The sequence below is a fragment of the Gallus gallus genome, chromosome 1 (genome assembly GCF_016699485.2).
Source record: "Gallus gallus isolate bGalGal1 chromosome 1, bGalGal1.mat.broiler.GRCg7b, whole genome shotgun sequence".
Lineage (NCBI taxonomy): Eukaryota > Metazoa > Chordata > Aves > Galliformes > Phasianidae > Gallus > Gallus gallus.
Window position 1 is genome coordinate 41,547,736 of NC_052532.1, and position 18,349 is coordinate 41,566,084.

Genomic DNA, 18,349 nt, shown 5'->3' on the forward strand with positions numbered 1-18,349 from the left:
TCCTCAGCAATACACTCTATTTTCATCACCTATTTCCATCATCTACTTATACTACAAGTTGTTAAAGGCATCCTGTGACGTGCCACAGTGCTCTTTGTTAGATAAATATTGTTCTAGTTGTGTAACTATTCATATTTTCTCTGCATTACATTATTGTCATACTTATAACATATTCCATATAGTTGCCTAACTTCTCTTCATCTTCACCTTGACCACAGAATAATTCATTGTGTGAATGAAAAACTGCAATATGTTATGGATGATAGAAAACACTGTGTTACAAATTATATCTCTCTATATTAAAGGGGTTTTTGTTTCCAGGATGTTTATTACAAGGTATTAAGCAAAGCTGCTTCTTTTCCAAATACACTTATTTCTATATTTTTCTTTAAGTGGCTGTAAAATTTCTATACCTGGTGAATGAATGTTCTACAGATGCAAAGTCAATGGAAATAGAATTTTGAGTTCAACAGGTAAATTTTTCATCTTGAATTTGCAAAAACTTATTATGAATACCTTGAGGGTGTATACTATACATACTTTTCATTTATATGCTAGCAGGTAGAAAATTTTAATGAAAATATGTTCCAAGTTGACCTTTATGTCTGAACAAAACAGTCACCTATGTCTTGAAGTTGCTTTCTTGTGCATCACAGGAAAGGTGACCCCTGCAATCTCCAAGAAATGTAAGGAAAGGGATAATAATAATTTATTAGAATTCTTCAGCTACCAGAGGTGAAGCTGAAGAACGTTATTATGTGAAAACATATTTTGATAGTGAATTAGTGCTAAAATAACACATAAAGTACTGCTTCTTTTTTTCTCTTTTTTGTTTGTTTATTTGTTTTCTTTCTGTAAAAGAACTGGTTACAATCTTACAGTGATATTATTTGATACAATAAGCAAGACTACCTTCTAAAATTCTCTAAGTTTCCTTTTAAAAAATTAAAATTACAAGTTCTGAAAAGAATTGCATGCAACCAAGAACTTAAAGTGTGCAAGATCTTTTTCATATCAGGACATGTTTGTATATTAGCACATCTGTGTTAAAAATCTTACTGTGCTGAGTACCGAGAATACGAGTTATCATAATCCCCAGCTATATGTTTTGTTATTCCAACTCTAACAGGTAAGGTGTATTTTATTTATTTATTTATTTATTTTCCTTTTGGATGTTCCTTGAACAGTTCTTAATTCTATCCTAGATGGAGTAAAGGTAAGAGATCATAATTAACTCAGTCTTTGATTTCCATTTGTATCTTTGGAATATGTCATTACAGTTTGAGTGCTAGCTTCCACAGTGCCAGGCAGTGAATGGGGATGTGCAATTAAAATATAACCCAATGCACTGATGCCCACACTAGCTCTTGTTCTAATCTACTCCAAAATAAAATGTGAAACCATGGAGAAGACTGTGACTCTTCAAGACAATTCATTATACTTTATATATGGAGCTACTAACAAGAATGAACTACATGCATGTTGTAAATAAACATGTCTAAAGTAAATATTAGTTCAGACTATGCATTCTCCTATGAAATTCAACAATCTGCAAATTCAGCATTTTGACTAAAGAGCTCTACACACAAGAATGACCATAAGTAAAAACTTAGATACTTCATTTTTAGGATTTAAAATAAACATTTTAAAGTAATGCATTATTCATCATTACTTCTTAAAATATTTGAAATATTTGAAAAGATAAGGCACGATGTAAGAAGTAAGAATCAACTTGGGATATATATGGAATGAGAATAGAAAACATATAATATAGAAAATATTGTGCCCCAAGCAGAAGATGGAAAAAAATCTGTTTGCATTATTTCATTACACTTTCTAAAAGTTGTCATAATATTACTTTTACTGCACAGAGAAGATTAAATTATCTGATGAATTCTACAACACGGAAGCAGTTATTGATCTTGGTAATGCTATGGAGGGAAACCCAACTGAAATTTATGAGACTGAAGAGAACATATTAATATCTTGCTCCAGTAGTCAAGGATATAACAAACTTATTAAGACTCAATCAGTGTGCTTTATACATTGACATTCTACGGAATATCAAATCATAGTCACTTGGTCTTTATGTTCTCCATGTCAACTTAAAACATCTTCTAAAAACATTTGGAAGAGAAAACTGCAGTAGATGATTTGATTTCCATGGAAAATGAAATTATGTGAAGTGGATAGTGGTCTGTGTCAAAGAGACGTTTCTGTTTTAATTAAGTATTAAAAAATATTCAATTCCCTAACTATTCCTTCTGTTTTTACTACTGTCACACCCAACCAACATGCACATGCACATGGAGAACCTCCTGACTCCTAAATCAAGAGGAAGGCAGATTTATTCACCACTATTAAAGGATAAAATACAGCAACTTGTATTTATATATAAATATTCTGTTTCTATGGAACATGGGTGTAGGTACATAGGTGTGTATAAAACACACTTTGACAAAAGCCATGCTGTTCATACTCTATCTTGTGAGAGAACAAGCAACATGATAAATATATTATCAGTGTAACTTAATATGCTAGTGGAAGAGTGGAAGATGCTGGTGAATGCAATAAGAGAATTGATAACAGAGAGATAAAAAAGAGAATCTGCTTTTATAAAAAAGAGAGCACATGGGACTGTAATTAAGACAACTGGCATCTGTAGCATGAAATTCATGATATCCAAGATAACCAGAGGTACTTCCTATATTCTATTTGTTTAGAAAAATCTAGGCCCCAGAGCTTACAGCCAAAAGCTATATAAAGAAGGTCACTCCTTCAACATTTGAGAACTTTTAACACATTTGCAACAATTTGTGGATGAGATCAGAACAGGTTTTTGTTGCTGTTGTTTGCTTGTTTTATTTTGTGGCTTTGGAATTTTTTTTATTTTTATTTTTTTCTGCTTGCTAAGTGCTTGATTGGTAGATTTGGTTTGGTTTTCAAACTCTGCTGTACATTCATCACTCCAATCAGAAAACATCACTTTTTGAAGTGCAAATATGTTAAAATGTCTTAGAAGGCTGTAAGCAGGTTGTTAAAAATAGATGATGCAACAAAATGAACTGGACACATCATGCCATTTCAGTGATCTCAGACTCAACAAAGAATACAGGTTTGAAATTTAGAAAACAGAGTAGATGATATAGATAAGATTCTCAACTCTTTTAAGTCCACCATTTCAGTATTTTCAAGGAGTCATATATTAAACAGTATAAGGATTTAGTATCACAGATGTTTTATATAGTAACTTTAATGATATTATGGCAGCATTATATATGAATTTCCCTATGCTAGATAATTTAACAGTTTACAAATTACTGGCAGTACAAGCAGTTTATAAATTCTAACAGTAATTCTTACCTCCATGTATGTCACTGTGTCCATTTCAAAATCTTAACTTTTGAAAGATGTTCGGTTCATAATACCTGCACTGGCTATAAGGACTGAAGTTGATGTATGTATAATTGATCAGTTGCCTCTTAACAGAAAATAGTTTGCTGATCACTGCCAATTCTTAGAATTACAGGAAAAAATTAACAGGTGTTAAAAAGTGGAGAAGGTCATGGTAAACCTGAGTTATTGATGAACTTTGCTTTCAGAATCTAAGCTGTTGTGCTAGAAAAACTTGCACTAACTTCAGAGTTTATTTTTTTGCCTCTACTTTTGCCAAGATTCTACAACTAAAAGTCAAGTTTCAGTCTCAGAACACTAAAACAACAAAATCTTGATTTTCCACTGGAACTAGACTTTGACAATAAATTAACACTGATAAGACTAAGTGTTTTGTCAGGTGATGGTCACAACGGTAAATAAAAAACAAGAAATAACATAAACAGTTCAAGACTTGTTGAAGACTATGCCAAAGTAGATGATGCTACTAAAATATTTTCCTGTACTCTGGAATTCAATGAAATGCTTATGAGGAAGCAGAGCAAGTAAAACTTTCTAACCATGTTGATATTTAATTAGACATTTGAAAGGTTTGTAGTTCCACGTAATTTCCTTGCAGATAAGTGTTTGTTTGCATATTTTTTTGTTTGTTTGTTTACTGATAGATTGATGAACTGCTGGGAATCTAGTTATACATACTGTTAGGCTAGGAAAAGATGTAAGAATTACATATACCAACTGTTCTGTTTAAATATTATGTAAGTTTTATTCAGTTTATCTGGAAAACTAGTGATTATGTAAATTGAAAGACAATCTCTGCAGTCAATAAATAATTGATGTATATTATTCACAAGTAGTTTGAAAAAGAAGAATGGTAAACTAACTGAAAGAATTTTATCTGCAGCTGAAGCAAATAATCATTTATATTAAATAACGTAATTTACCTTCAAAATCCAAGTTTCTTTTTTCACGCAAAGTTGATTTTCAAAGGAATTGTCTTCAGTGGAACACAGTTCCTGGGAATTCATCAATTTCCCATTACCTTATTTCTGGATACATTACCTCTCAACCCTCTGAGCGTCCATGGTCAAAGTCATGCAGGAGCTGGGGTTGAGAAACTTGGGGCTCCAGGCTCATTGCCACAAAAACCCAGGACTTTCCAAATGTCCTGGGTGATTTACTGGTGATTTACTGGTGATCTGGAAGTTGTTGTGGGACTTTCCATGTTACTAGACACTATCTCTCACACAGTTCAAAGAGATCTAGAAATCTAGAGGCCCACTCTTTAAAAGAGTAGATAAAAACCTAAGAGCTTAGATTTTCAGGTTGTTTCATTAAGATAATTTTTGTGTAATTCACTTTGAGAACATTTCTGCATTTTTTCTTGGTAAAATACGGATTCTCATTTTTAATATTTTTTTGTTTTCCTCTGCAATTGGAATTTTGAGTTCCATTATTTCCTATCTGAACACATAACAAAACTATATGCAAATATTCAAAATGTATAGTAAAAAAGTACCTTTAATACTGGTAAAGTTTCATGCACCTTTATAAGTAATAAATTATTCCTCAAATAACTTCAATAAAATAATGAAACTGTGTTTTATTTATAATAAAAGATAATAGAATGTACTCTATATAAATCAAAAGTAAATGCTGCCTTCTAACAATCTATAACAAATGAATCAAATTTTCACCTTTCATTGGAACTAAAGTGCAAAATTGGAGTAATTCTTCTGATGACAAACTTAGATCAGATTGATTAAAGAAAGCCTGAATTTGCCAAAAAGAGGAAAGATGAAAAAATATATACCTTCTAAAAATGTTTTAGATCAATAGAGAAGCTAATGAGAGTTTCAGAAAATTAAGTACAACTTTGATCTCAAAATAAGGGATCTGTAATCAGTTCACACTTGATGGACCAATTGTGAATTTTTAGAAAAGGCTGATCAGAAAGAATTTCCATGACCCTACAGTTCATAAACATGGCAATGCTATTCCAGATAAATTAATGGTAAAAGGAAGCCAGATATTAATAAATATATTTACATCTGTTGCAAACATGGTACAAATAATGAATAAGCAATCAGAGTGAAAAAATCCTCTGATCTTTTTAGCTGACTCTTCACTAGACAAGAAAGACAGCTTCTTCTGTAATGCCAAGAAAGGAGAATCTGTCAGTCATTAAGATGCAAGGCATATAGTACTGTGGCTGTCTGAAGATGAAATTGGATTTCTCTGTCTGGGCTCTGATTCCTTTTTATTCCACAAAGCAAATTGTTTTGCCATAACTTAGTATTAAACAGGAAAGGATTCAGCTGGCACTGGTGTTGCTAACAGCTTATTAGGAACCATACAATGCATTCTCTCCTGAAAAATGTGTATTGGAAGACTAGTGGGTTTTTTGTTTGTTTGTTTGTTTTAAATACATAATTAGTTTTCCAAATCTTTTTTTTTTTTTTTTTGTCTGCTTATTTATTTATTTATTTATTTATTTATATTTTTTCGCCTGCTTTGGAATGCCTTCTAGTCCTTTTCATTCTTTTTTTTCCTTCTGAACTTTTCAAATTTACTGACAGCTGCTATATTTCTATTGGAAACAAAAATGTTGGTAACCGAAGATCACTACATTTGTGATAGAAACTTGCAAAAGAATTTTAAGCTAAAACAAAAATAAATCTTCGCTTTCATTTGATCTAGTATTCTCAAGAATGTTAGACTCCACTTCAAGCCTGACAAGTATATTGTCATTTGTTTATTACTGTACTTTTATCTAATAAACTAAAATCCTCTCTGATGTTATATGTGTCTGTACTGGCATTCTGTATATTCAAGAATAATGATGGAGAAACCGTGTCAATAATCTGTGCTCCTTGGCCCATTCTAAGAGCCAGCAGAAAATCAAAGACTCCACAAGTCCAGATGAGCACAGGGAGACAGTGTTAGAAGGGGAACCCAAATTATAGACTCCTACGCAGACACCTTGTACAGGACCCTATCAGAGCTGTCTCAAGAGGACCTCATCCTCCATGTTCAAATGTGAAACCACTATCATGGATCATTGAGAACTGTTCTCTGAATCCTCTGTCCTCTACAGGGACAGTGACTCCACCACCTCCCTGGGCAGTCTCTTTCAGCTCCTGACCATTCTTTCAGAGAAGGAATTTTTCCTAATATCCAGCCTGAACCTCCTCTGGTGCAACTTGAGGTCATTCCCTCTGGTCCTGTAGCTCCTGTGGGAGAAGAGGCTGGCAATAAGGTCTCCCCTTAGACTCCTCATCTATGGACAAAAATGTCCCTGTTCCCTCAGCTGCTCCCCTTAAGACCGGTGCTCCAGACCACTCATCAGCTTCATTGCCTTTCTCTGGACACTGTTCCATAGCCTTGATGTCTTTCTTGTAGTGACATGCTCAAAACAAAACACAGTGCTCAAGGTGTAGCCTCAACAGAGCTGAGTACAGGGGGATGATTGCTTCCCTCCTCCTGCTAGCTACACTATCTCTTGTATGAGCCAGAATGCCATTGGCCTTCTTGGCTACCTAGGCACATTGCTGGCTCATGTTTAGCTGAGCATCAGTTAACATCTCCAGGTCCATTCCTTCCACACAGTCTTCCAGCTACTCTACCCTAAGACCATAGCATTGACTGGGGTTGTTTTGACCAAAGTGCAGGACCCAGTACTTGGTCTTGTTGAACTTCATCCCACTGGCCTTCCTACCTCCAGGAAGATTGACACTTCCTCCATGCTTGGTGCCATCTGCAAACTTTCTGAAGGTGCACTCAGTCCCCAAATCCAGGTCATCAATAAAGATACTAAACAGGACAAGCCCCAGTATTGACACCGGGCAAACATCACTCATGACCAGATACCAGCTGGGTTTAATTCCATTCACCACCATTCTCTGGGCCTGGCCCCCAAGCTAGCTGTTTACCCAGCATTGGCCAGAGGGTAGGCTCATCTGGTAGTGTTCTGTGTCTGATAACTGCAGACTGTTCTATCCTCTTATTTTCCAGCAAGGGACTCTTTACTACAAGAACACGTGTGTATGGGGTTTGTGGTGTCAGTAAACATGGTGGTGCAAGTGACTATGAGATCACTAGGGAAGATCAAGCCAGACAATCTAAAAGGCAGGTGAAGTGGCCTAGTACCAAGAGGTGGCTGTGTGGGTCTAATGGACAGCTTAGAGTTTGAGAATGACTATTGTCTATAAGGTCAAGGTCACTCAGGGGGACACCTATGAGATCACGGAATCCCAGCCAACTTTGGAGGTGTGTGTAAGTATGCACGCACACACACAAGATAGACAATCATTGCCAGCAGCTGGAGTGGAGATATGGCCCTAAGTAATCTTGTGTCCAGGTATCATCAACTGGGGAGACTGTGATTCAGGGACATCTACTGGGGAAGCTGATTGTCTGAGCTCCACTGCTGGGGGCACTCTGTACATCTGTACACATGTACTCTCCTGTTCTGATGAAGAGATGAACAGGATTACACCACTGATGCTGCAAAAACTCTGCTGCATGTCTGTCTGTTATATAGCCAGCTGTATGTATACGTATGCATGTGTTGCATATGTGTGTGTGCACTTGCATGTGCGTGCGGACCAGGAATCCATGCTCAGACTCATTAATGACAGCACCTGAATAATGAAGCTGTGTCAACCTCACCTATCTCAGGCTGCCACATAATTTCATTCAGAGACGAAAGAAAGTTGGTACAAATGGATGTATTTGTTTGTGGAATAGCTGCTTAATTTGTGCAGTCAAATGCTAATAAAACACATTTTGTTTATTAAAAAAAAATAAAAGAAAGCTGCCATATATTGAACACTCCCAAAGAAATTTTTCAGTTACTGGTTTCTGTCTTTTTAGTTCACATTCAACAGGGATAAGAGAAATGTTTCAAAAACAGGACACCTTGTTTGTGCTGGAACTAAAAGCCAATGAAGTAGTTTTCATTCATAGTAGAGAATTCAAGAGTTTTAGAGAATGTATGGTCTATTTATGGCAGGAACACTATACATCCTTTTCTGGAGGTATATTTAATTGAAAACATAAATGTTACTTTTACTATCGCTATTACAGTGAATGGACTTTGAGGTAAGTATCTAATCAGCCACATGAACTTTCAAATAGATATAAACCAGGAACGTCAAACAGGAATGTGACTACTTCAGCTCTGAAGACATCTAAATCTATAAATGTAGCATCCTGTTTATTCTGAATCTTTCCAAGATGTGTAAAACTTTCAACTTACATGTCCCAGAATCATCCTTACACTTTTTCTGAACTTCATCAATTTGACCTCCTTCCTATCATTCCAGAGAGATCTTTAAATATGTCTTAAATGAAACCTGCTGATATCAATTCGAGTGAATTTTAACGAAGATAAGATATAGCCTAGATTTAGTTACACAGTTCCTTCTGGAACAAGGAGTAGCCTGAACGTTACAAGATGTCTTACACTCCCAAGATTTACGTTCCAGCTTTTTAGTTCACATTTTTGTACAAATCATAGTCTTCAGTTTCCACTCCACTCCTACTTGATTATTCATCATCTGCTTTTTTTTTTTTTTTTTTTTTACTGCTTGGCTTCTGTTTCAGAGTTCAGAACTTATTTGATGTAAGAATGATGAGAAAAAATACTGAAAGCTTTCAGCTTTTTTAAGAGATTTATAGAAATATCTCAAGTAATGATAGTAAAAGTCACGGGGAATGAAGCTAAGTGACACTTGTACATGATAACTGAACATTTTTATTGTAATGTAGAATAACTTTATCTGTTAATATATTAGGTATCAATTTTTTACATTTCTATCATGATAATTATTATGTAACTGCAGTCAGATTTGGGGTCACAGAAATCTGTTCATTACAACTTGCAGAAATTTGCATTGTACATACACATCAGCTGCCTGAGTCAGAGGAAATGTAAGTTATAATAATCACCAGGCTGCTCCTAAGTCAGTAATAACAACAATAATTTCAGTTTCATTTATGTATTTATATCTCTAATAATTAATCACAGTCATAAAATATTACAAATATATAATTAATAACATTTTATGTTTACTAAGATACACTTCAAATTGATACGTTATCCTGCAAAGTTTACTCAGTTCCAATAGAAGTACAGTGTAGGTATTTATTTCTGTATGCCAATGGCTACCTAAGTATGCAGAGTAACAAATAATATTTGAAGACATAAGCATATAAATATTTAGTCAACTATAAGTTTTATAACATAATTCTATTTAAGTAGAGAAAATGAGCTCTATATGGTAGCATAGACTTCTGTTCAAGAAAGTAAACACATCCAGAAATAAAACTGAAATGCTAGCTGCCTCCAATTGTGCAGTTGGCTGGTGCAGAAAACACAGGAAGTATCTTTTCTGTGTATCTGGGCAATATAAAACAAGTAATGTTCATACAATTGCAGCAAGGAAGACAACTTAAGCAAAAATAAATTGCTTGTATTTGTACAGCAATTGTACAAATACAAACACTGTATTTGATTGCTTATGACAATTACTGAGTTTTTAAGTGTAGGTTGGATATACAGACAGTTAAAAATGGCATAAGCTAATCCTGACCAGGAGGATAGGAGGAAGGTCTAAGTGACATGCTGAAATGCTTTCTGTCTACTCTGACAGAAGTAACCTCTAAATAGTAGGGGATATAGATTTGCCTGTTACATATATGACTCAAAACGTGGCAAAATGTGGCAAACATAAGTCAGATCTTTTGACTTTATGACTTCAACAGTGATGTCAATGAACAGTTAGCATTCAGTTTTCAGCACTCTATGAAGAGCAGCTGTCTAAGAAAGGTCTGGTAGTCAGTGAAAACTGCTGTTTTTGTTTATTTGTTTTTGGAAGACTTGTATCTCCTTTGAAACTCTTAGAAAAATGACAAATAATTCTCAAAGACTATGAAGTTCTATATGTGGTAGACATAAGCATATGTTCTTAAGTAGAAAATATCAAAGTAGAATATTCAAGATTCGTGTCACTTTGATTTAATGATGAAATACAATTTTTTTGTCAAATTCGTTACTTCACTGACTCAAAGTGTGAGATGAGTACCAGACTATATTCTTTATAAGATCTTTAGAATTTTGTTAGACCAGTAAAGTGTCATAGTTTGAAGGCTGCCATTGTTTCTGCCTTCAAACCTGCTTGTTTTCTTCTTTTTTTTTTTTAATTAAACCAGTATTTTGCTTTTTAACCCAACTTTCTTTCTATACCAAATAAAATAACTTAGAGAAGCTGAAGTTTGTTACTAAAATTATATTATCTTTACAGCTGGAGTTGCAATCTCATCAAAGAACAGCATCGTTTGTTTAAAGATTTATTTTCATAGGGTAGAAGATGCACTAACAATTCCAGCTGCACTGGGAGCATTTATATGATCATTGCCAAGCAACGGGCAGTCAACAGCACATCACTGGAACAGGCCATACAGCAGAAATGTGCACAGCTGCTGCTTCTTACTGACTTCCCACTGTTTAGGGCATCTCACAGCCAAAGCCAAACACCATGAAAATAATTAAATGTGAATATGTGACAGGCCTCATGAGAGAGTTAGAGACATGGCATGATCCCTATTCAAAAAGCATGTGAGGTGGTTGAAGGAATCTGATGTTTGAAGAAAATCTTAATGGACCATTAAGTTTCAGCATTGAAGATTTAATGTATAATATACCTTTATACCATCTGGATATTCGTTTCTAAGTTTTTGAAACCACTAAGATCTAAATAAAGTTGAACTTTTTATTTCCATGCAAAGTTCAAGAAAGTGTCAAACTGAAAAAAGGTTTTACTGTATTCCACAAAAAGGTCACACATTTTTGTATCAAAACACTAGTAGTTTAAACATAGATAAACTTAGATACAGGAGATATAGTATCTCCTATTAAACCAAAGTATATAACTGCAGAAAACAGACAAATGAGATGCACAAACCTCTCTAATGAATCATGTGTAGGCAATGAAAGTAAAAAAAAAAAAAAAAAAGGTGTTGTTAAAGATTAAGCTATTCTGTCATCAGCCCCAGAGTATGGATAAGGGGCTGAAATCAGTGAATGCCCCCCAGTAGGAATTCAGAACATGGAGGAGGAGTTTGCTCTGATCTACAGATAGGAAACTGCTTCCAGTTTCTCCATTAATGTGTGGGCCACATGCAAGATACTATGCAACTGTGAGACTAACACTTGCTACTATTTTCTGTTGGTTCTGTTTACATTAAAAAAAATATAGGAGAAAATTACTCCATATATATCAACTAATTAAACTTTCAATAGTGCCAGTGTTATACTACTTCAGTTCTATGATTCTACAATACAAATTGCTAGGTAACTTACAGTAAATCAACATATAACTCACATTCTCTGTTCCACCACCTGCCTTAGCTTCATAGATCCCTGTGGCCAGAAGATCACTGCTATCAGTAGCTATGTGCATGGCAGTCATTCAGGGTAAATACAGAAATGTATGAATGTGAGTGTCAGAAACCAGATAAAAGATCAGTTCAAACAGGAACCAACTTCTTCCAGAATCCTATTTGTATTGTAAGAATTTGAAGCACTATTCAAAATGTCCAGAACAAAATACAGTTTGTTGTCTTTATGCCACTATAATAAGGCAACCACATGGAGGCAGCGAGCTGTTACTGTGTACTTAGGTATGCTTACAGGCACCTTAAAGGAACATAGCTTCTGATGGAAACTTCTGACAGAAGCCTCTCCTATCACTTTTCATCTTGTCTTGCTGGTAAGCTCAGTTTTCAAGTACTTTTCAAAGAATGTCCATGGCTTTGGGTAAAGGCCTATTTGGCAAGAGGTTTATTGCAGATTGAAATTGAAGTGAATAAATATCTTTGAGACTCCTGCCAGCTGGCTCAACTGGTAATAATCTCAAGGTCACACAAGGAAACAATCTGGAGCCAGGTGGATTGAGATCAGAAGGGTGCAAAGGCCCTCTTACACTTCCATTCCTAAGCTGCTGTTTGTGGACCTTGGCAAAATGTAGCTGACAGCTAGGAAATGTATATATTTCTTGCCAGCTCAGCCAAAGTGAGGCCAATTTTTGGGAGGCCTATGAGAATCCCATTGCAAAGTTTTATTGACATAATTTACAAGGTGCCTGCACAGCAAGTACAGCCAAAGGATGATGATTCAGCCTATGACAGATGTAAGAGTCCTGGAAACAGAGATGTTACAGCCAAAAGGGCACGTGTGCTATTCATAGCATATGTTTCATGAAATGTAACATCCTCTTGTGTTCTGCTTCAGTGGTGGGTAAATGAGGAAAAGGAGGTGGGAAAGAAAAATCAAGCTGTGTAAAGGTGTTAAAATTAAATCTTAGGAAAAAACAAATGAACAAACAACAGCCTGGGAGTCTTCTTTGTCTTTCCTGTTCTTCTCCCAACATACACGTACTCTACTTCTCCCCAACAAAATTGCTTATCCTAACTTCAACTAGTTGATGAAAATTCTAACCAAAGGACTGAAAACAGATGAAGAAAGAAAACAGACAATCCACAGGTGTCCAAGCTTTTGGCTGGTCTGGGCTGCACTGAGTAAAGAGGAACTGTCTTGGGCTACATATACGTAGGCTGCTCTGAAAGTAATGCCTCCTTTTTATTCCCATGGGAACTTCAACAGATACAGTGAACACAGTAACTCTGCTTGAGCAGCCTGTCCTGGTCAGGGTTGCCACTCACTGGATCAGGCTGCCTGGGGCTCCACCCAGCCTGTACTTGAGCACCACATCTTCTCTGGGTAGCCTGTTCCATTGCCTCACCATCCTCCTAGTAAAATATTTCCTCCTAATATATAATCTAAATCTTCTCTCTTTAAGTCATCCCCCCCGTCCTTTCTCTATCAGACTGTGTAAGAAGGCTGGTCTCCTTTTTAAGTATTGAAAGGCTGCAATGAGGTCTCTCTGGAGCCTTCCCTTCTCCAGGTAGAACAAACACAGTTCCTACAGTCTGTCTTCTTAGGAGAGTTGCTTTAGCCCTCTCAGCACCTTAGCATATTCTGTTAAAGTGATTTTACTGAACTATAAATGTTCAACAATCCTAAATTGTGCCCCAGAGAAAGAACATTTAATTTCCTAAATTAATTGTTAAAAACTTGTTTCAGAGAATGTGTTTTGAAGACATCGGCAAGTGACTCTATGAAGTGAAACACAGAGGAGGGCATTGGAGAGATTTACAGGATTTACAGTGATAGAACCTATATTGGAAAATTCTACTGATACATAAACTGTAGAGTAATTGAACCTCCTTGGTAACTATTGGTGGTACTAGAAACATTTCCTCCATCTTTGCTTTTTGTATTAGCATATCGCATTATCAGCCATGTTGCTGTTGTGTTAATTAACACTACTTCCACTCCCTTACTGGACAAAGCAACTTTATACACTTCATTTTGCCCCACACGCCAAAAATTCAGCACCTTTTATGAAAACACTAGCCATTAAATTATTTCATCTTTTCAAAAATCTATTGTTCTCTATAAAGAAAAATATGAGTTGAAAAAATCAAATACAGAATATGCTGATGCCTTATCACTCTGTGTGATGTAATTTATCATTTTAAACCCCCCAAAAAACATTCAGATTTTCTGCATTATTAAGTTCAGTGGAAATTTGACTAAAGCCCTCACAGACATAGAAAACTTGCTACTACAGAATGTGGGCTGATATATCAGACTGCAAAGATCTGATCACCTTGAAACTTTCTGAAATGCTGAGTTTAAACCAGAGATTTCATGATAATATATTGATACAATAAGAAAGAAAAACTTCAAACTTATGTGGAGAGCTATGTGAGAGGCTTTTAGGTATCACTGTCAGGATGCTTCATATCTGTATTTTTTTTTTCTTTTCTAGAGAATAATTATATATACACATATTTTTAATAAATATTTTAATGTAATTTATTACCTACTACCAGAAGCAGAATCTTTGTAGAAACATCAGACAAATCATTCTGACATGGAAATGACCACAACAATGTGTTAGAAATAAGGATGCACTGTGGTAAGAAAAATAATAAATAGAATTTTATCTGGTTAAAACTTGAAAGAACAATGAGATGAATTAAACTTATCTTACCTATTTGAACTTCAAAGAGATTATGGTGAGGAAGAACAGTTTTATGGCCCACTAATTAACAAAAACCAAGGGTGAAAATACATAATTATTCTCAGAGTAATTCTGCTGGGCTACTTTCAATTAACTGAGCCTCGCAAAAGTGCTTTTCTAATTTATAATAGGTAAGCAGAATCTTGTATGAGACATTATTTCTAACTGACATTGGCTGAGAGTGATACAAATTATGGATTGTTCAACAGAAATGATAGAAGTTTGCCTTCCACAGGTAACAACAGATATAAAGACAAATATTTGATTTGAAGTGGAGTTTTTAGAGCATAGCTTGATAAAACATTTAAAACAGCTATCATTTAGAAAGCACTAGAACAACACAGAAATTTCAGACGGAACAAATCTTATGCGATCTAATGCTACTGAAATGCAAAGGAAAAAAGAAGAAAAAAAGGAAAAAGAAAAGGACTTTGAGAGCTAATGTCATGGTTTTGTAATTTTGCTATTGGTATTCCACATCATAACGTCACGGACAAAAGAGAAGAAGAACTACGTATCCCAGAGGACCTCACGGTCAGAGAAGAAAGATACATTACGGAAGATACGTCATCTGGTTGTGCACAGTCTTTCGCTTTCACTTGCTGCCAGGGAGAGGAGCGGGTGTGCTTTCCAAGCCTTCATCAAGTAGGGCTTTCGGTTTCGGAAACTCTCTCTCTCTCTCTTTCTCTCCCTCTGTCTATCGCTCTTTCGGTCTCTCTCTCATTTCATTTGTTTTATTATCCTTATTTTCAATTAGATTGTATTATATTGTGTCATCTTGCATTCCAACATCATAGTTAGTAAAATAAGTTCTCCTTCTTAGATCATTGCCGCTGCTTCGGTTTTTTTGTTTGTTTGTTTGTTTTTGTTTTTTTTCAGGAAGCCAGGGGGCCCATGAGCCTACTGCCCCCCTGTCATGGGCACAGATTTATCTAGATAACTCCGTGACAGCTATCAGCAGGGTGGGATGCCAAAGGTATTTACAACTGAGCCAGAGCAGCATCACATTAGAAAACAGGAAGGACAGTCATTCATGTCGTTCATGTTGGATATTGACAAGAATTTGGTGACATTACATACAATCAACTACAAAGTTATACAGGATGCATCAAAAAGGTTTAGTTTGTGTGTGGAATGTATAACTCTACTTTACAAATTTATTTTCTTTTCCCAGCAATGGAAATAAAGAACTTCCAAATTTTCTAGCACCCTGATGGCAGACAGAAGCTGGTAATATTTATAGCTTTCTTTTAATAAACATATCTGACAATTTGAGTAGCAGTAAGATGGAAAACACTCTCCCTAATTCGAAGTTTTGTCCATCAGTGATATAACATGGTGTAAGAGGTCATTCTTTTACGCCGTTGCCTCAAGACTTGCTGAGGGACACAGATGAACAAGTTCAAGCAAGTCCTGACCAGGGATTGGGAAATCATTTGTCTGAAGGGACAACAGATGGACAAGGCCAGGGGCAACGAGAGAGAGATAAGTGGCAGCTAAATGGCCAGGAAAAAGTCTTTTGTGTGGACTTATCTCAAGGGAGACAGCCATCTCGGGGGGTGGGGTGGGGTGGGGGGGTGCTCACATGACCCTTACCCAAGTGCCCGGGAATGTCATGTAGGCAGGGAAGAAGGAGGAGGATAAAAGAGGGTCCAACAACCATGAAGGCAGGTTTCTGACAACAAATTCCTCATGACCTGCCTCTCCCTTCTAGACTTGCTCTGTTCTCTACCTGCTTGCTGCCTAAGGATGGCTCCTCTGCTGCTGCTCTCCCCCCGAGGGGGTGTCTGCCATCAGATCCCTCACTACGAAAGGCCTGCATGCTGTCGGACTCTCCAGGGCCTGCTACTGGAGACTTGCTGCTTCCGCCTGGACTTCTTCCTGGACCTACTCGATACCTGCACCTTCTCGTTGCCCAAAATCAGCCACGTTGCTGCTGCTCTTCCCCTGCGTTTTTGCCCAGGACTGTCAGAACGTCGTGCAATGGGACTACTGCCAGATCCTGGTCGTGACTATCCCCACTTTACGCAATTCTTGCTTCTTCCTATCTTTTCTATTGCTCGCTTTCCCTTCCCCATCACCGCAATCGGTAATAGTGTCCGTCCTCCCTTTCCCCATCTCCCTTATTAAGTTTTGTAATAGACTGGTCAGACCAACATCTGGACCGTTGTTTCTTAATGTCACGCCAGGTATACGTATTTCAAAGAACCTTCTCTCCCTCCTATTAATTAGAGTGAGACACATGGATTTGCATTCTAGTGAGATCCTTCAGTCTAATCCACAATGTGTTGGTTATAATGAAGCACATTTGAAATGTTTCTACAGCATGTAGCATGAAGGACAATCAAGAGGAGCTATAATTCTTAGCTCAGTTTCAGACTTACAACAGCAATGACATAAGTGAAACCTGGTGAGAAGAGACATGATGAATAGTTCTGGGTACTTCAGAAGGGACAGGTAGAGCAGAAAATTTGGGGGGATGCCACTGTGTATGAGGGAATAGCTGGGCTGTATGGACCTCACAGCTAATGATGAATAGGTTGAGATCCTCTGTGTAAGACAAGCAAACTAAAGTGAATGTCAGTGGCGGGCTCTACTATGGCCCACCCAGCTGAGATGTTGACATCAGTGAATTATTACTTAAGAAATTATTTAAGACACCTCTAGATTAGCCATCCCTGTCATTATGGAAGAATTCAACTTCCTAGGTGTTAACTGGGAATATCTCACATTTGATACAAACAGGTCCAGAAAATTCCTAAGTCACTTTGATAATAGCTTCTTGATAAAGGAAATAAGGGAGCCAACAAGGAAAAAAAGCAATCCTAGATTTTTTGCTTGTAAACAGAGATTCTCATGGGTGACATAGGAACTGATAGTCTTATTGGCCATAGTGACTATGAAGTTGTCAAGTTTAAAATCTGTGATGAGAGAGGGAAAGCTGCCACCAACTGAATGTTTGGAGAGTAGAATTCAGACTACTCAGGTAATGAATTAGTAAGGTCCCAGTTGCCTGAAAGCTGGCAAACAAAGTTTCAGTTTTCAAGAAGGGCAAGAAAGAAGACTCTGGTAATTACAGGTCAGCAATCTAAATTCAGGGTCTGGTAAAATCAAAGAGATTATTCTAGGAGTTACTGAAAAACACTTGAAAGACATTGCAGTTATTGGTCACAGCCAACATGGGTTCAGGAGGTGAAAGTCCTATTTAACAAATTTAATTTTCTTTAATGACAAAGTTACCCATCTAGTAGAACAAGAGAATCTCACTGATGTAATTTTTTAAGAGTTCAGCAAAGATTTTGGCACTATTTCTCACAATATCCTTCTGGACAAAACATCTGTCATAAAGCTAGACAAATGAGTAACGCAGTGTTTGAACAATTGGTTGATGGGCTGGGCTCAGAGGGTTATAGTAAATGGAGTTACCTCAGGCTAGTGGCCAATTGCCAGTGGGGTTCCCCAGAATAGTATTTTATAAATATTATAATAATTCCAGAATAATAATTAATAAATAATAATATAATGCAATATAATATAATAAATTTTAATATAATATTTTATAAAATGTTTTCCTTATTTATAATGTGTATAATAATATATTAAAAAAAAGAATCTCTTTTCTCTTATTTCCTGTAAAGATTAAAGTAGTATCAGACTTCTTCCTTGCATATCACTTTTACACCATATGCAAAGCAACTCTGGCAGTGCTTCCTTTAGCTAAGGACTACACTGAATTATGCATGGGAAAGTCATGTGCCTCATGAACTGAAATTTTTCCAAGATTCATACCTCCTTTTCCTTTG

General features: G+C 36.3%; 1 long non-coding RNA gene across 1 annotated transcript; it reads left to right on the plus strand.

The window, feature by feature from the left end:
- The first annotated feature begins 15,421 nt into the window (after positions 1–15,421).
- Positions 15,422–18,116, plus strand: LOC121109174. The gene is made up of 3 exons (XR_005844291.1): positions 15,422–15,522; positions 15,721–15,776; positions 15,873–18,116. It is a non-coding gene; the product is annotated as an uncharacterized LOC121109174 (long non-coding RNA).
- Positions 18,117–18,349: the final 233 nt, after the last annotated feature.